We start from the raw sequence: 15,444 nt of genomic DNA, 5'->3' as shown, positions 1-15,444 counted from the left end.
CTCTGTAGGTTCTGGGTCACATCTTCCAGGCTGGCCGTGGCCCGGGACAGGGGAGAACCTTGCACCCTGGACCCATCTGGGCGCGGGAGAGACACCCGGGTTACAAACAATCCCCTGCAGGCTGCGGAGGCCAGGGATGGGCGGAGAGGACAGGACAGGACACTCGGACTCTGCTCCAGGCCGCCCCGGGGGGGCCCCCTCCTCACTTCCCCCATCTGGCTTCCATCTGACCCGAGCAGCTGGCCAGGTGGTTTTCATTTGCGGATGAAACCCCAGCAGCTCCACCGCCACACACCTCCTGACCCTGGAGTCGATGTGCGGCCGACGGGCACAAAGTCTGCTTGTGTATCACGGAGCGGGACTGAAAGGCCACACTTTCCAAGGCCGGAACCGGGGGTAAGAGAGCAAAGTGGGGGTCTTGAGGCTTGGAGATTCTGACAACAGCCAAGAAAAAGAAATGCCCTGGTCTGACAAGATGTGAATCAAATCTGGCACTGGAGCTGAGGAAGCAGGGAGGGGAGTCTTCGGTGCTCCGCATCTGGTCTCAGACTGGAGACACCGGGACATCGGGCCTCGTTCCTAAGCTCTTCACTAGCACGATCAGGGTAACAAAGGCAGTGGCAGATCTTCAAGGCAAATTATGCTAGGTCTACGTAGTGTGGGTTACAAAACAGCTAAAATCAGATTTATAAAGGCAATATAGCGCTACACAAAAAATGGTGATTATGATTTTAACCACAGTTTTACTGACAAAGGATTTCTGTGTGCCAGACACCGTTCCAAGCGCTTAGAGGTAATTCATTCGATCCTCATAATGGGCCTATAAAATAGCTTCCACTATTAATCCTATTTCTTAGACGAGAGGACTGAGGTACAGAGAAGCTACAGAACTCGTCGAGGGTCACAAAGCTAGCAAATGGCAGAGCTGGAATCTGAACCCAGCCTGGCTCCAGAAGCCAGGTTTTTAACTGCCACCCAGAACAGAAGAGAAACACAACGGTACCTATTTATATATACACCAGAACATTAAATAACAGTCATAAAAGGCCAGAGGGAAATACTCCAAAACAACAAATATTTTGTCTAAGTAGTGGGATTAAAGTGATTTTTATTTTTATACTTTGCTCTTTTTTCTAAATTTCTACAATTTATTACTAAATCAGGAGAAAACCATGACTATTATCATTTTTGAGTCCTTAAAGAAAAAAATCATTCTGTGTGCTAACACTCAGGGATCGCCAGTAATCAGTCCTCAGCAGTTCTCATGAAACTTTCATGCAAGTTACTTAAATCCTACCTCCACGTGTGAAGTTTCTTCCATCTGTGAAATGGGAATATCATTACCTAACCTCAGAGACTCCTCAAGATGAAATGAGAGCAAGGTAGATCTCTAGGCACAGGACCGGCATCGAAATCATCACACCCTTTCCAGGAGGCCCAAATACTATTCCCCACAGCAGCCACCACTTTTCAAAGCTCACTCCACTAGGCACATTAACATGTACTGAGTCAACTGCTTCTAACTCCTTGGTAGGTGAAAGGAAGAAAATGAGGTTCAGGAGCTCACCCCGAGCCACCGTGCCTGGAAGAGGGCAACCCAAGATTGGAACCACATTTACCCAACTCCAGGGCCCTCACTCTTTCCACAATCCCCACTTCCTTTTCAGATCAAGTTCCAGGTGAAGACAGACAGGGTATCACCATGTTCCTCTTTCTCGGCAGCTCCCTTTCAACTATTTCAGCCTCCTTAAAGGTCCAGGGAGAAGGGAGCATGCCTCACATTGAAATGATTACAAGGTAGTTCTCGGTATCTTTGTTCACACTCGAAACCTGATCCACCTGGTTCAATTATCCCCTCAGCTGTCCCTAACTCGGTCCAAGTTCATAGACAGATTGATGCTGACAGTCTTGGGAGCAAACCTCCGCTCTCTCCTCCTGCAGCCATACCTAGGAGCAATCTACTTTTTGGAATTGACTTCAGAAGGCTGTGGTTGCCATTTTGGCATATTAGATTCTAGACAAGAGTGGTATGGTGGTTTTCAAACACATGCTCTGCCAGGGGATACTAGCCCCAGTTCTCCCAAATGGGCCAGAACTCAACTTCAGAGGGGTCAGGTGGGTGACAGCGATGACTTTGCTGCAGATTACAGTCTGGACCAGTGGAAGACAAGCATGCATTCACAAAATGAGGCTGGAGCCCTTCCGAAGAGGCCAACAGCAAGGCATCTCAAAGCAGGACCACGTCTGACTCACCAGCAGGGGTGGGCCCTGCTTTGGGAATCCAAACACATGAGCATTCTAGGCCTTTCTGACCTCCAAACAGACTTCCTGCCAGGGTTAATCACACAAACAAGGATTGTTTGTTTTTTTTTTTTTTTAAAGATTTTATTTATTCATGAGAGACAGAGAGAGAGAGAGGCAGAGACACAGGCAGAGGGAGAAGCAGGCTCCACGCGGGACTCGGGTCTCCAGGATCACACCCTGGGCTGATCATTACCCAACCTCAAAGAAAGTTTCTTCTGTGAAATGGGAATATCATTACCCAACCTCAGATTCTTTAGCCTGCAAGCGGCACTAAACCGCTAAGCCACCAGGGCTGCCCGGAACTCTTATTTTTAAAAACTTTTTAAAAGTTCATTATATAGTCCTTTAAGTGTGAATCTGATCTACACAAAGTCCATTTTACCTACTATACATGTCAGGGGCATCTCTACAGCCTCAGAGCAGAGGCCGCCTGGACTGGGTGCATTGTGAAGCAGGAGGAAGATCACTTGGAGATGAGCGAGGTTCAACTCGGTTGTTTCATAAACAAGAAAAGAGAGTCCAGAAAAAGACAAGCTGGCACAAGAACCCTTGGAAGCAAACACCCTTAAAAACTATCCTTTGGGGGATCCCTGGGTGGCGCAGCGGTTTGGCGCCTGCCTTTGGCCCAGGGCGTTATCCCGGAGACCCGGGATCGAATCCCACATCGGGCTCCCAGTGCATGGAGCCTGCTTCTCCCTCTGCCTGTGTCTCTGCCTCTCTCTCTCTCTGCGACTATCATAAATAAATAAAAATTTAAAAAAAATATTAAAAAAAAAAAAACCTATCCTTTGATACTTCTGCAATGTCGACTGATAGTGAGGCCTGTGTTGGAAAATCTCATACTTCTGAAGGATAAAGGGGCAAGGGAAGAGAAGTATCTCGAATGCAGACAACTCACCACGTTTGTTTTGGAAAAGACCAGTCAAGAGTCCACAAGAGGTTATGAAAAACCCTGGTGACCCCAACTCTAATGTTTATCTTTGGATAATAGAAAGGGATGTTTATTATTTGTAAGAATTCTCTTTGCTATTACAAGACTCATTCCTGCATGCCAGGACTGCTCTCATCTGGAGCCAAGGGGACACTGCTGAATCATCAGGTTTGCAAAAATCATCCCTGCTCAGTGCGTGTCACCGTGCAGGGCAGGCTGACAGGCACCCGTCAGCTCTGCGCGTGGACTGTTACTGTTCCTTTCATGATTATTACCAGAGGTTCCTGTTTCACTTTCAGGCCTTAACAACGCTTCAGTCCGAGAACGCCTCAACCTTGGCAGCGGAGTGGTTCGGAAATGCCCACCGAGTCAGCACCGAGTTCCCCAGGACAAGCCCGCAGGAGATCCGGCGCCGGATCATGGCCCAGGGGGCCCGGCAGGCGCAGAAACAACGGGAAGGAAAAGCGTGGGTGGGAGGGAGGGCGCACCGCCACAGGCGATCGAGAAGCCTTTAAGGACGCCAGGGGACAAAACATGACAGCTTTGTTTCCTACCCCCAACTAACACGTGGCGGAAGGACGGAGAGGACTAACGCTGGATAAGGAACCTCACGTGTATGCAGCACAGAGGAGCCTGCGAGGCGCCTCCACCTGGGCCAGCAGCCCCTCCGGCGAAGCGGCAAGGCAGGTGCCACCCCCCACCTACACAAGACCAAGCGGCCGCAGCTCCCCAGTGACAAGGCTGGGACCGGAGGTGAGAAGCCTTCTGCACACGACAGTCTGGGCAGAGGGGCAAAGGACGCATCCCTCAACCAGCCAGTTACTCCTGCCTCCACTGCTCTGAACAACTCTAAAGTACGAGGCCTCTACATACCCGAAACCTCAGAGATTGCCCGCACCAAAGCCTATCCGTTATGCAAACAGCGAACATTTACTGAGCATCTACTATACGCCAGTCATACGGCTACGAAGCATTTAGTACGAGTATGATCATTACTCCTCTCCATCCCCAGTGCCAACCCTCCCCCTCTTGCCCACGGCACGTCTCCCCTGGCCTGGCACGTCTCCCCTGGCCTACCACAGTGGTCTCCTGACCGACCCACACCCACCCCAGCACCCTTCCCCCTTCTCCACACCTGCGGCAGAGCAAACCTGAAGACTCAAACTTGATCAGCCCCATGGTCTACGCCCTTCGAAGCCTCCTGGGAAACCACCCCCACCCCACCACCCCCAAACGGTGACTAGGAGGAGTGTCCTGCCCATCTCTCCATTCTCGTTTCCCATCCGACTCCCTGCCACCACTGTCTTCCTTCCACCCCCCTATGCTCACTAAGCTCCTTCCTGCCACGGGGCTTCGCACACTGTGGTTCCTTCTGGCCGGGCTGCTATTCCCTCAGCTCAAGTCTACCCCTCCTGCAGCCTCGTGGCAGCATGCCTCCCTCTGGGCGCAGTGACTACCTGGTTGGAGGTGGTCTGGAGGCTCCAGGGGGGCAAGGGCAACTTGAGGGTGTCCTTCTTCGTCACCTTCGTACTGCCCAGATCTGACACCGTGTCTGACCCACAGTCAGTGAATAAATAAATATCTGCTTGAGCACCAAGAAGAGAAAAGGTTGCGAGCTGACTCCCAGTCCCTAGCGAGCCATGTGAATGCAGCCAGGATGGTGAGAGGCTGCAGGGAGGTGTGGGAAGAGCAGTGGACGTGGAGTCAACACGTCCTGATGGGGTGAGGCCTGGTGATGACCAGCCCTGGGGCGAGCAACACCCAGCCGCCGGCAAACTCCAGGTGCCTCCAGGTTGGCGTCAATGTCAACCTAGCCATCCTGTGACCCTGACCCAAGCCCAATTCTGCCCATATCCACTGTACCACCGTCTCTCTCACTGAGCATCCCACTGTCCTCACCCTGCTTCTACCCTTGCCTCTCACAATCCTTCATTTGTGCAGCAGCTGAAATAACCTTTTTTTTTTTTTTTTTTAAGATTTTATTTATTTATTAGAGAGAGACAGACAGACAGGCAGAGGGAGAAGCAGGCTCCATGCAGGGAGCCCAACGTGGGACTCGATCCCGGGTCTCCAGGATCACACCCTGGGTTGAAGGGAGGCGCCTAAACCGCTGAGCCACCAAGGCTGCCCACCTTTTTAAAAAATAAATAAATAAATAAGATCACAGTATTCTCCTGCTTAAAACCCTAACTCCTTGTTACCATCACAATAGAACCTGATGCACAAGGCCCCGTGTCATCAGGGCCCTGATGACCTGACCTGGCTCAACTCAGCAGCAGACCCTGTCTTACATTCCTCCACCTTGATGCCCCTACACAGGCTGTCCCCATCAGGTCCCCTGGGGCTGGCTCCCTCTTGGCACTGTCGCTTTGCCTGGAGGGCCCCACAGGAGGGGGCCCCGCCGTCCCTGCCTGCCCACCACCTGTTTCTTATCACAGGAAAGGCTTGTGTTTATGATCTCCCTCATCCCAACAAAGCAAGGATTTTCTGTTGTTCACTACTTGGGTGAATATCTGCTGAATCAATGCCTCTGACAGTGCTAATACAAACAATTACTGTACCCTTCTGGGCACCAGAGCAAGAAGCATGTGAGATGCATTAATTCATCCTCCAAACAACTACCCCATTCCCATTCTAGAGGAGGAAAGTGAGGAACAGACATGACATGTGGGATTCAAACCCAGGCAACCAGCTCCAGCATCTACACTAGTGACCATGACCCCATGTGAGCTGCTTCTCGTCACACTGGATTGCAGACTCATCTCCCACGGGGCTGGCGCTCTCACAGGAGGTCCTAGATGAAAGCTTAGAAATAAATGAAGGGGGCAGCCCCGGTGGCTCAGCGGTTTAGCGCCTGCCTTCAGCCCAGGGCCTGATCCTGGAAACCCGGGATCAAGTCCCACGTCGGGCTCCCTGCCTGCTTCTCCTTCTGCCTGTGTCTCTGCCTCTCTCTCTCTCCCTCCCTCTCTCTCTGTCTCTCATGAATAAATAAATAAAATACTTTTTTTAAAAAAAGAAACAAAGAAATGAAGGAAAATAGAGCTACCCTACGACCCAGCAATTACATTACTGGGTATTTACCCCAAGGGTACAGATGTAGTGAAATGATGGGACACCTGCACCCCAGTATTCATAGCAGCAATGTCCACAATAGCCAAACTGTGAACACACCTGAGATGTCCTTCAACAGATGAATGGATCAAGATAATGGCAATACACACACACACACACACACACATATATATTCAATGGAATATTACTCAGCCATCAGAAAGGATGAATTTCCATCAAGGTGGATGGAACTGGAGGGTATTGTGCTGAGTGAAGTAAGTCAATTGGAGAAAGGCAATTATATGGTTTCACTCATGTGTGGAATATAAGAAGTAATGAAAGGGACCATAAGGGAAAGGAGGGAAACTCAATGGGAAGAATTAGAGAGGAAGACAAACCACGAGAGTCCTAATTCTGGGAACCAAACAAAGGGCTGCAGAAGGGGAGTAGGTGGAGGGACAGGGTGATGGGCACTCAGGAGGGTGCATGATGAGATGAACAGTGGGTGTTATACTATACGTTGGCAAATTGAATTTAAATAAATAAATAAATATATATATTTGTGTGTGTGTGTTATGAACACTTTATGTTAAAGTATGAACAGATACCATATCTACAAAATTTAAGTTTCTATTCCAATAAACACTCTGTTTTGTTAAAGCTAGAGAGATACGGAATGTCATGACCTGCACACCAGCCTGCGAGACTCTCGTGTTTATACGGGGCAATCATAGACATGGATTTCCTGGTCATCACCCATGGACATAATCTTTGAGCGATTTCCATTGTATTTTACTCCCCACACCTGATCCTGGTGATCGAAGAAGGTGTGAACACAGGTTCTTGTTCCAACATCCCAAACTTTCACACTTTTATCAGATGAACTGGACACAATGTGAGTGTCGTCAGGACAAAACACAACATTCAACACCCATGATGCATGGCCACTCAGTGTGCCAGCCAAATTGGCATGTTGTACATCAAAGACCTTGATGTAGCCATCATCTGATGCAGGGACCAGGAGCTGAGAACCTGGGGAGAATGTCAGGGAACAGATAGGCATAGCACGGCCTTCCAGGGTGTGCAGAAGTCTTCCAGTTGCAATATCAAAAATATTGATGATCCCATCTATGGCTCCACTGGCCAGATACTTCCCATCACGGCTATATGCAATACTAACAATGAATTTTCCTCTCGTGTCCAGAGAATATTCCTTTTTCCCACTTTCCACACCAAAAATGTTCACTTTACCCACATGAGTTCCTGTGGCCAGATACTGGGAATCAGGAGAAAAGGCCAAAGTCCAGGCATCCACTGCATCTTTAGATTTTATCTGTTTGCCGTTATCCAAGTCCAGGGACGAATATGAGCGTCAAGAGAACTGGACACAGCGATGGGCAGCGTGTGGCTGATGTCCACAGACACCCTGCCCAGTTGATGTCCCTCTAGACTCCACTGTAGGTTCAGCCTCTCATCACACCACTTCCAGACCTTCACCAGGTCATCCAGGGACCCCATAACCACCGTCTCAGAGTTTTCTTTCTTGTTTGTCCCCCAGACAACTGACCAAATGGCATCATCACGGGCTTGTTCTTGTTTGAAGAGAATACTGTACTGGTTGATCATTTCCTCAACCAAGGAGGAAGGCTACAGGCCAGACAGTTCGCCGCCCTGCCGGCTGCACAGCCGCCACACTTGTTGTCTAAATAAATATATTTTTTAAAAAAGAAAGAAATGAAGGAATCCGAGAAACCTTGGAGAGGAAAGCCATACAAAAGACAGCATGCTTACAACTCACACGAGCACTAGGGGATGAGGCACCCCTCAGGTGGGACGAGGAATGAGGCACTGGCCACATGAGACAGACCCCAGAGAGCAAGTCAGTTCTATAATGTCTCCTGTAATAGCTACACCCTGGTCTTTAGAAACTCTCTTCCACAAAATATCACACAAATGACTTTTGGAGAAGGTTTCCTACTGCTTTTATTTTGGAAAGTTATCTAAGATTACTAAGAACTACTATTAGTCGTTCTGTCTACCTTACACATTTATGTCCAATCTCTATCCTGGTGAACTTGTGGACACACATTCATCCCAAGCGAGCAGGGAAGCTCAGTGATTTGCCCACACAGCAGTGGGTCGGGGGATCCAGGCGCAAACCTGCCCTCTTTACCACAACACCAAAGCCTTCAATAACATGTGTCAGGAAACGGTCCCAATTTTCTCCAACAGACTTCAAATGATGGTTCAAGTAGTGGAGCGTAGAGACTGCAAGGCAGAGGCAGACCATTTCTGGTGAAGCACTTCTGCTAAGCGGATGGTTTAAAAGGCCCCACCATAGCCTAAAGCTGTGAAACTGCAGCCGTCAGCAGGAGCTGGCCCGAAAAGATAAAGCCCTGGTACAGGAAGGAGGGGCTGAGGGGCTGTGTGCACACTGTGAATTCACGGAACCAGCCTGCAAAGAGGAAGCTGAACTGCACACCAAGCAGCCAGGAAGCCCGGGGCCCGTGGGGCCACCCACTCGAGCCTCCCGAGCTGGTTATGGGCGGCTCCGAGGGACGGAGTGGCAGATGGAGGCGACCAACACCTCCTGAGGGGCAAGCAGGCAGGGCTACCCAGGCGGAGAGGAAACAGGTGCCATCTGAGAAATGGCGAAGGCCAAAGCTGGGCTGAGTCCCTGCTAAGGGGAGGGGAGCGTGGCCAAAGCACCCACTACCAGCCAGCAAACACCCATGAGGATGCCTGGGGCTCCCAGGGGCTCATGGATCTGAGACTTTGATGATAGTCTGCTTCCATTTCTATGATCTAACTCAACAAGCAAGCTTTATTCTCTGAAAGGGGCCAATTTCAAAGGCCCTCTACATGCCAGCTGATGGGTGTCCCCAAGCAGGTAATGGGAGTCCAGACAGGCAGGAACCCCTCACTGATCCCCAATGGCCATGTGACTGCTATTTTTCAACATACTACATCGGCAGTTTACTACCAGTAGCACACCCACACCCTGGCCAGGTCACTCCCATCATCCACTTGCCACAGCTGACCTTTGGATTTGTGATCCTGTTCTGTAAAAGTTGCCGAGGAGCTAGAGGGAGAGAAGAGAACAGCCCCAATGCCCACATGTGCCACTCATCTTAAAGCCTTCCAAAAGGGCAGGCTGACTCCAAGGTCCACGGACACGGTCACGTCCCACATAACACGGTACCGGACTCTTTCTCTCCGAGCCATGGAGAGAGCACAGTCTCAGGGCAGACTGTTTTCAGAAGAAAAATAAAGATCCATTTCCTGTATTTTATAGGTTCTTAAATGCAGGCGCATAACTTTAAGAGCAACCAAATAATATGCTCCCATGGTAAATGGAACGAGCTGGAGTGAGAAGAGCTTTGAGAAATAAACAAAAGAAATGCAAAAATAATCTTTGAATACTAATAAAACCTCTCGGAGGAGGGTCAGCTGCGAATCCAAGGCAGGATCAGCTATTCCGCAAGAAGCTAACAACACACGCACACATGCAATAGATAGATCTCGGTTTCATACTGAGGCTATCATACGGGCACATCTTTCCAGCAACGCCAGCCTCAGGATCCCAGTCCAGTTCTCTTAAATGCAGGTGCCCTTCAAGGGAACTGTGGCTAAACTGCCTCGTCTTGGATGGAATGCAGACCCACCATGCCGACTAGGACTGCACTGTACAGAAAGGCTACTCCAGCTTACGGGCCTGGCCAAGTATCAGCCCAACAAAGCACATGACATCCTTAGAGCATCTCACACCATCTCACTTGGGCTGCCCCCACGGGCCACCGGAGGAGGGGGAAGGAGCAGACTACCACCACACAAAACTGCTCAGACCACAGGAACCTAAAACACAACACAAACCACCAATGTTTCAAAGGGACAAGGAATGGGGGTGCTTATTCTCAGACACAGCTTGCACAAGGGACACTACTGCACAGGTCGCTCCTGCTCCTCCACGTCACAGGAGGGTCAAGGGGCCTGGCTGGGGTCATGACACTCACCTTAACTGGGCTCAGGAGGATTTTCATCCAGGAAATGGAACAATGACCAGCATTCCAGACTATTACTTGGAGATTAGCTCGGTGGTATGGGGAGGGAAGATGAGAGGTTTAAAGGGTTCCATTTAACCTCAGAAAGGGAGGAAGTTCCAGCAGAAAAGCTGTCACTCTATCCAAGTCTCATTGGAGCTAAAGCACAGCAGGAAAATCAGGCAAACCAAAGGGGAATTGGAGCCCTTCACCAAAGGAGGGGCCTAGGGATTAATGGACTCTTTAATTTTCGAATTTCCTGAGGTTTCCGGCTAATTAGGCCCCTTAACCATACTGTAATGTGATCAAATTTCAGCTGAGTTCACAGAACAGCTGAAGGTGGAAGATGCCACTGAAGTCACCATTGGGCCCCAGGGACTGCAGACAAGGCCCACAGTGCTGGCTTCCAGCTTGATCCGCACTAATTAGGCACCTCTAATTCCCCCAACAATGGCTCAGGGGCCGGCTCGGAGGGCACCGCGTAATCCACTGTGTACACTCGGGGAGCTCTGGCCTGACACGGCTACCACCGGTAATATACAACTTACCGGTGTGTACGAGCACATCGACACACACGACTCCTGGGTGGGGAGAGGGGACACTGAGTGCACGCCCAGCCAGCACGTGTGTGAGCAAACACAGTCAACCCCACTAACCAACAAACAGAAAATGAGGTCCTGTTCGTTGCTTATGAAATCAGAAATTTAGGGGGAAAACACCCAAGGCCAGCAAGGAAGGAACACACGGACCCTCATGCCGTTGGCGGCGTTATGACTTGGCCTGACCCCCTGGCAAGGCAGTCTGGCAGTATCTAACCAAGGCTGTGAAAGTGTTCCCACGCAGACACATTAATAGCACCCCTGGGGGTCTATCCTACACGAGAGCCCAAATACAGGGAAAACCACATAAGGGATCCCACTCTAACACTGCTCAAAATGCAAAAAAGCCAGAAGCAGCCTCAAGACGGACAACGGGGAGGTTAGCGCCATCATGGATGGACAGCTAGGAAGACTTCTTGCTCTTGGGGGAGAAGTCTTAGGTCAAAGAAGTTATTATTAATGGACTTCACCTTTTATAGAAGTTTTAGGGTGGCAGCAAAACTGAGAAGGTGCAGATTTCCCACCCGACTCTTGCACAGCCTCCCCCATTACCAATGTTCCCCAGCAGGGTGGTGCAGTGGTTCTCAGTGATGAACCTGCACCGACATAGCCTCTATCACTATGGACCAAAGTCCATAGTTTTCCACCAGGTATCTGCCACAGAGTCCTTCCACTGCCCTATAAATACTCTGTGCTCCACCTGTCCCGGCCTTTCTTTTCCCCAACTCCTGACAACCACAGGTCTTCTCACTGTCTCTACAGTGTGCCTTTTCCAGAAGGTCCCCCAGTTGGAACCACACAGAACGTGACCCTTTCAGACTGGCTTCTTTTACTCAGTAACACGTGCATGTAGGGCTCCGTGTCCATTCATGGTTCGACAGCTTCCTTCTCTGCAGTGCTGAATACTGTTCCACTGGGATGGACCACTGTCTGTTCATCCACTCACCTGCTGAGGGACATCTTGGTGGTTCCAAGCTTTGGCACTTATGAATAAAGCTGCTCTGAACACCCCTGTGCAGGTTTCTGTGTGGACATGAGTTTTCAACTCTTTTGGGTAAATTCCAAGGAGCATGGTTGCCGGAATGCATATTTAGTTCTGTAAAGACCCACTAAACTCCTCCAAAGGGCCTGTTCCATTTCCACTCCCAGCAGCAACGAACACAGGTTCCTGCTGCTCCATGTCCTCGCCAGCATTTGGTGTTGTCCATGTTCCAGATTTGGGCCGTTCTAACAGATGGGGGGAGGGGACGGCACACTGTCTGGTCATATTAATCTTTAAAAAAGGAAGATAAAAGACTACACGTGGCCTATGACCATCACTACTCAAAATCCACAGGCACAAGAGAAATGAAAGGACTTATTAAAAAAGGACAATTAGCAAGTAATTTTTCCATCTATGATCCAAACTTCTCACAATGAAGTTTTAAGAGACTGAACCCTATGAAACTGCCAGTAGCCAACCACTGTTGGCCCACAAAGATCACAATTTCGTATGGTTCAGATTAACAGTTTTATAATTAAGTTTTAATAACTTCAGACATTCACAGCATCTGTCGTTGTCCTATGCCACCACTCCCTCTTAATGTAGAGAAACACCTCCACACATGTGGGAAAACAAGTTGATGGGTCTGAAAGCCTATGTGTACAGTGCTGTAATCCAAAAATGTGGAGATCCTTCCAAGAGGATCTCCACATGAAACAGCTAACAGAGAAAAGAGCCAATAAAGGTCAATTTCACCAAATTTAGGTCCAATTCTGAAAGACGCAGGCGGGCTCTCCAACTACCACTGTGTGGAGATGGCACTCGGGGAGTGGCACTTCTAAGCTATAAATCCAGAGAGCGAAAGCCTCCACTTGGTTAGAAAAAGCCAGGATGCAACCCATGCACAAGGGTGTGTGAGTGGGTATAGGGTGGGGGGACAGGGCTGCCCCTGCTGGGCTCCCCACTTATGCCCAGCCTTCCACAGGCCTCCATCTCTAACCAGGATCCCCATTTCACGCCAGAGTCACAGAGAACGTTTGCTCCCTTTTACTGGCCTCAGGACAAGACCAAGGCTGTTCAAGTAAAGGACCCTGATTCCTTGTGCCCAGAAAAAGGATCTGAAGGACAAGAAGACACACTGAAAAAGGCAGACTGAATGGCGGTCTGTAGAGGTGGAACAATTTAAAAAAAAAAATGTTTAAGCACACACAGAAAATCTCTAGACAAATATGTATCACTCCTAGCACTATCAGAGGGGTGGAATTAAGGGACAGTTTGTTTTCCAAGTTAATGGAGTATTACCTTTGTAGTGAGAAAAATAGGAAATTAAAGTGTTTTTAAAAAGAGAATGAGAGATTTGCTTTGATTTACTTCTTTTTTTAAAAAAAAAAGATTTTATTTATTTATTCATGATAGTCATCACAGAGAGAGACAGAGAGGCAGAGACACAGGCAGAGGGAGAAGCAGGCTCCATGCACCGGGAGCCCGACGTGGGACTCGATCCCGGGTCTCCAGGATCACGCCCTGGGCCAAAGGCAGGCGCCAAACTGCTACGCCACCCAGGGATCCCCTGATTTACTTCTTTTTGAAACATCCTACCACTCCTGGCTCAGCTTCCCAGCCCCTACTTCAGAGTTCCCACATGGAAGGATTTCTTTGTCTAACAAAGGGAAAAGGTGTTGGGAAAAAGAAACATCATGTACTGGAAGACTACCCCAGTCCCAGCACTATTCTAGGGGCTTCATCTACACCATCTGCCCCCTGGATTAAGCTGAAGAGTGTCCTGGCCATTCATTCATTCATTTTTTATTCATGAGAGACACACAGAGAGAGGCAGAGACACAGGCAGAGGGAGAAGCAGGCTCCCTGTGGGGAGCCCGATGTGGGACTAGATCCCAGGACCCCAGGATCACACCCTGAGCCAAAGGCAGATGCTCAACCACTGAGCCGCCCAGGTGCCCCATCCTGGCTCTTTAGACAGCAGGCAGTAAATGACTCTAGCTCAAGATGCTTGAGGAAAGCCAGCCATCTCTGAAGAAGGGCACCAGGAGCTGTATCAGTCGGGTATCTACTCTTCAAAACAACCCCATGCGGTAGTTTACTGAGTTCAGTGCTCCTATTTCAAGGATGAGTAGGAGAGCTCACCATCAATCAGAACGCAAGCTTCATGAAGGCAGAACTCTATTCACAGCCACGTCCTCCACACCCAGAACAGTGTGTTTCACAGGACAACCTCCAGAAGGACTGCTGGTGGACGTAGGAGTGACACCTCCCAGGCATGGAGAGACAGTGACCTGCACAAGGATGCCCAGCCAGGAAGCAGATGGGTAGTCAACTTTTCACTCCCAAACAGAAAGCCTTCCCATGGTTGTCTATTGCTTCATGGCACAGGGGGCAGGGGTGAGGGGTAGCAAGAGAATGTTGGAGGACCAAGCTCGGCCCCCAGCCCACTGCCATTCCCCAGAGATCCTGGCTGAAGCTGAGCTTCGCCTGACCTGCGCTGAGCATGGGCATCCCAATGGGAGCATGTTCAAAGCAAGCCTTTCACGGAAATGCGTGGAGGAGGACACAAGCTTGCCAGATGGGCTGGCCTCTGCTTATACCACCTGCTTACCCCACTCCTAAACCCTCATAGCCACTGACCCCTAACTTCAGCACTGCTATAGTCTCTCTTAAAAAAAAAAAAAATCTAATTGAAATTTTAAAGAGTTAAAAAATTTTTAATGTTTAAGAAAACAGATCTATTTTTAACATAGCCATTGCATAAATAAAGCTTTCACTAAAAATGAGCTTAGAACGAGGCAAATCTGAACGAGGTATCTGAACTCTACAGTCAACTGGCGACACAGCTACAGGTAAAGGACTTCACCAAGCCTCCACGTTCTCATCTAGGAGGCTAGGATAACAACACAGATTAGTCTCCTTGGTACAAAGATGAAATCATTCCATTGAAATGAGACAATGCATTTATTTAACGTCTCAAATACCACTCCCGGCACATGGCGCTGTTCAATAAATGAGTGCTATTTGCTATCAAAGATAAAATTTTAAAAAAATCTAGCCCATCTGGTCCAACAGCCTCGGTACAGATGGGGAAACTGAGCCCTAAGGAAGGTAACCTCTGATTACCCAGCATGGTGCCTTATCAACAGAGGGCGCCCGCAAAGGTGCTACACAAACAGTACACAGGACATGTAAGTAGTACTGTGCATGAAACAACATAATCACCCAATCTGCTCTTTAATCACTTAATGGCATTCCCTACAGCTATAATCTAGAATAGTTTAAGAGTATTTTTCAGTGGGAGTCAACCTTCACCCATACCTGCACAGCCACTACACACCTGGTTATTTAATAAGTTCAGAAAAATTAAGTAAAATTTAAATATTCAGTTCCTCAATCACACTAGCCAGTGAAGTGCTCAAGAGCCACATGTGTCTGGTGGCTGCTGGACCACAGATAGAGAACACTTCCAGTATCACGGAAAGTTGCAGTGGACAGCACAGCTGTAGAAGACAGAAGACATCCTTAAGCGTA

General features: G+C 49.1%; 1 protein-coding gene and 1 pseudogene across 5 annotated transcripts in view; both read right to left on the bottom strand.

Moving 5' to 3' along the window:
* Positions 1-15,444, bottom strand: part of CAPZB (capping actin protein of muscle Z-line subunit beta) — a 130,914-nt gene that overhangs the window by 94,734 nt on the left and 20,736 nt on the right. The gene's annotated exons all lie outside the window — the stretch shown is intronic.
* Positions 6,666-8,011, bottom strand: LOC140634313 (uncharacterized; annotated as a pseudogene).

Source organism: Canis lupus, chromosome 5 (assembly GCF_048164855.1).
Source record: "Canis lupus baileyi chromosome 5, mCanLup2.hap1, whole genome shotgun sequence".
Classification (NCBI taxonomy): Eukaryota; Metazoa; Chordata; class Mammalia; order Carnivora; family Canidae; genus Canis; species Canis lupus.
The sequence above is the reverse complement of the archived record's forward strand: the minus strand, read 5'-3'. Positions and strand labels throughout refer to the sequence as shown.